The sequence below is a fragment of the Dermacentor andersoni genome, chromosome 3 (genome assembly GCF_023375885.2).
Source record: "Dermacentor andersoni chromosome 3, qqDerAnde1_hic_scaffold, whole genome shotgun sequence".
Classification (NCBI taxonomy): Eukaryota; Metazoa; Arthropoda; class Arachnida; order Ixodida; family Ixodidae; genus Dermacentor; species Dermacentor andersoni.
In genome coordinates, this window is record NC_092816.1 from 144,092,313 (window position 1) to 144,096,838 (window position 4,526).

The window sequence follows — 4,526 nt, forward strand, 5'->3', positions numbered from 1 at the left end:
GCCAAGGGCATGAAATACGTCTGCTTCACGCCGCGCGCTGGAGCACGCCTTACTGTGCGATTTGTTCACGCCCAGCAAGACCTCTATTGGTGCAACGTCGAACGCAGCACCAGCCTCACTTACATTGGCCGAAGATACAAAATGAGGAACTGTATTGAGATGACGCACGCTCCTCACAATATCATTGTTTTCACCGCGGCTAGAAATACTTTTGTTCTAAGGGCGTTGTGTGTGCTTCTCGCATATTGACGTCCGTCGCCGTTATGAAGGAGCAATATCTGTGCTTTCATGCATTTGGTGAGAATAGTAACCGCGACATCGCTCAAACAATGTGACGGTCACTATGAAAGAAGTGATGCTGAATAATTGAGCCCCAAGAAAGGATTGCTCAAAAGGGGATGACGATGTATAAATTGAAAATCAAATAAAAAGGAATGAAAGTGTCGAGAAGGGATCAGATTGACCGAATAAAAACAAAATCGACAAACAAGGAAGCAAGCGCTCGAAAGAAGCGGACCAGCAATAGACAAGAACGCGGAACTATTGCGCATAGCGGACGTAGACCCAAACCATGAGTGCCTTCTCCTGGGTCGACACAACAGGAAACGGTCGTCGATGACGCAACGTTTCCCACGGAAGCAGGAAGGCACGGTGTTCCCTGTTGCACGTTAATAGGCTTGCTATGCCATCCGATGTATGAGGTTCCGCGATTAGAATCGGCCACTTCAAACTCGTGACTCAGAACACAGCGCGCCAAGCCACTGTTGCACTCGGTGCGCTTCTGCAATCCTGATTCGTTTTCAGTGTATTGCTGCCTTTGCATAGTGATTGCGAAGAGGAACGGCCTAAATATTCGTAACGATACGAGCGCTGAGTGTAGAAATGACAGTACCGAGCGTAACATCTCAAGCTCCCCTTGAAAAGACTTGATCAGTTTCTTAATACGTTTCATGCTTGTAGAATGGAATGCGACGAAAAGGGGTTGGCTTTGACGCAGGCTGCAAAATAACGCTGGCAAGGCGTATTCCCTGCAAGAACTCTCTTCTTCATCTCATTAGTTGCGCAGTCGAAGACAGGAGCATCTTTAGGATCAAATAACAAAAGATATACGCATAGTAAGTGCCAGAATTTTGACATTTATTGCTTGCGGACCAGTTACTTGTATCAGAGGTAGGTCCGATAAGCACGTCTGCCAGTTGCCTTCCTTGAGATACGTTTATTCTTGATTCATCCACTGCAGTGTTTTAGCAGCATTCTACGAAGAACCATCAGTTCGTGGGTTGGATTTTAAGTCGCGACGGCCTTGTTCACAAGAAGACGAATAGCATAATCCTTAACGTATCTTGGTTTGCATGTACATGAACACAGTTCAGGCTTTTTAGTGTTCCCAGTTATTTCTTTGTGGTGCCTATCCCGACCTTGTGTTGCTTCGTAACGTCAGCCCTAAGAAATTATCAATATGCTAATTCTTAAGCAGAGTAGCGTTGCCTGTAGTTCCACACTATTACATTCGGTCATCGTGTAATTCACTAAGAGAATATGAGTAAGGCTGCTAACACGAAATGGCATGCCAGACAGAATGGAAAGCCTTGTCCTGACTGTTGTGTCCTTCCGTGCACTGTAAACCAAAATTTTAAGGGCTACGACCTCACTTGAGACTACAAGGATGCAACCATGCTGCCTTACAGTGGTCTAGAAATGTTCAGCGTCATCCATTCTTGCCACTGGCAAAATGGGGACTAAAAAGTAGGGAGAGCCTCAATTTTACATCATTTTAAGAGGGAGTTTACGAGAACGCTCACTTAGCGTAAATAGAGTTCTATTTCTAATTCTCTGTGTTACTTTCTTTGAGTTTATTTCCCCTCTCTGTGGGAAGTAAACGAGCATACATTGAGTACTTGTGTGAGAAGCATTTAGGACTGAGAGATATAGTGTCAAAATCTTTTTTTTTCCTGCAAAATTATACATTTATAGGACGCCAGCGAAGTCCTTCAAGGCTATATAATAGACGGTTCGTTTGTGTCGTCGACCAAAACGTCCTTTCGCGCTGCGAGAACGCCCCCAACATTTTATTTCGGAAGCAGGAGCATGCAGGACTTTGTGGTTTCGACCGCAGCATGTTTTCCTTTCTGTTCGTTTTCCCTCAACTGAATACGAAACTGTAGGCAAAGCCCGCGAACCGCCACTGTCATCGGCACGAGTAACGGCACCCGTTTTCATTTTCAGCTCTCCGTGGTTATTCCATGTTCTCCCTCATGTGTGTCTATATGGTGTTTGCGAGAGACTTATGGCGACCATCGTAGTGTTTCTCGTAGCGTAAGGTACCTTTACACGACACAAAAGAGGTACCTGCGCTGGTGCGCAGCAAAGCGGTGATCGGCCACCTTGAAGTCATCGCCTTTTGGTTATCGCTATACTACAATACACTTTTGTGGTTTTCCGCACGGCAGTGCTCGCGATACTCTCCAGTGCGCCACAATATGTAAGTAGCTAACAAAATCTTACCCACTGTCTTCCCAAAGTCGAAGCGCGTGAAGCTTGGACTGCTTGGGAAACTGCTTGTTTAGGATTACTATTTGCCCAACTTGCCTTTTGTTTTATGCGGCTTTTATAGCTGCTGTGGTGTGTGTTTAGTGTTTCTCTGCTGCGCGGACCGAATACACCATGCGCGCAATGCTCAAATCACTTTTGTCGCATGTTGAGACCCATCGGTTTACTGCTGTCTCAGCTAGATTCTGAGAAAAGGTACTAGTGCTGCACATATCTCTCCCAAGTGTAGGTATTTGTGGTGTTACCCAGTTTTTTAGTGAAGGAGTGTTGGATGTTGATCTGTGATCATTTTACCCTACGTGTCTAAATATGCTATTGGTATTAGCAAAAGACACCCCTCAGAAAGATTTGTCTTACAGCAACGTCATCTTTCAGGCGGCAAATTACATTTATGTAGCGTGAACAATGCGAACAGCCTGTTTTTATGGTAAATGGAGCCACACAGTGGGTGCACACAGCTGAATTCATGTTAGCAATTTTGTCACATTACCTCAAACTTCAAATTGCTTGCTTTTCCATTGGGAGATCTGCAACAGCATTTTCTTGTGGCAACTCGTCTATATGTTGAGAAGGTCCAACATTAGAAATGACGTTACTTCATAAAACAATGTGCCAGTTCCAGGCCGTTACATCATACAATGATTATACTGTGTGCAAACACTTTACCTGCGTTTTTGCAGTCGTGCGTTCTGCATAATCTTGACTATTGCAGAAAAGGACACACGGAATAAATTCGTGAACTCCTGCACACTTGTTTTCTCGGTCAGAAGTCGAAGTCTTTTAGTGACGAGCTCATGTGCAGATGTGTTGTGAATACGTATTCAGATGCCAGTTAGTTGCACTGCTTTAAAAGAAAGCACCTAACAAATATCAATGTTTTTTTCTAGCCCTTAGAGCTATCAGCCAGCGAGTCATACCTGCTACTAGAAATGAACGACATTCCATTTGAATCACTCACTTTTGATCCAGAAACTGCTCTCTTTGGTGGAAGGCATGCATGAGTGTGTATTTTCATTTAGTATTGATTTATTTATTCATACTTCAAATACCCCATTTGGGGTTTTTCGTGAGGGGGAACCATATCTTGGTTATACTTTGAATTATTGCCTTGAACGATGAATGACTGGAGTGGTGCACCGCTTCAGCAGGTAGACGATTCCACTCTCGCTGTTCGAACGAAGTTCAGATGAGCGGCGGTGCGAGATGGAGGGGGATAAACAACCTTTGAATGGCTATTACGGGATGAGGGAAAACAGGGGGAAGGCGGCAGATGGAAAATCAAGATGGTGAGCAAAACGAGAACAATGTAAAAGCGAGAGCCAACGTTTCCACAGGTGGACTTGTCTTTTTGGGATGAAATGCGAAGCGCAGGCGTGAGGTTGGTCTGTTGCAGTAGCGAGTGATAAAACTTGGAAAAACACACAGTCTTGCTGTTTTGTGGTAATATTTAAGGTTACCTAAATTTAGTAACGCTAGTGTGGTAGGAGTAGTCGGAGTGAATGAACTTAGCCGCACGATTCTGTGTCGATTCCAGTGCAGTTGCCAGGTTCCACGCTGAGCATGCGTATTCCAATTTGGGTCGAAAAACTGTTAAATATGCTGGTAGTTTTACAAAAGGGTGAACGAGGCGTATATTACGGCGCATGTAGCATTGTGCACGAATGGCACGGTTGCTAATGCTGCAAATGTGTGAGGACCAACAGATGTTACTGCAGAAGTTAATACCCAAGTACTTATAAGAAGTCACAGCACATATTTCAGAACCAGTGATAATGTAATTAGCTGAAATGATTGGCGACGGTGAAAAGTAAATAGCAACTTTTTATTGGTGTTGAGAGACGTTAGTCAATTATTACACCAAGTTTCAATGATATTAAGGTCGGAGTGGAGAGCACGATAATCAGCGACGTTGGTAATAGGACGATAGATTACGCAATCAGGGAATAAGCGAATTTTCGAAGAACAGCCTCTTGGTA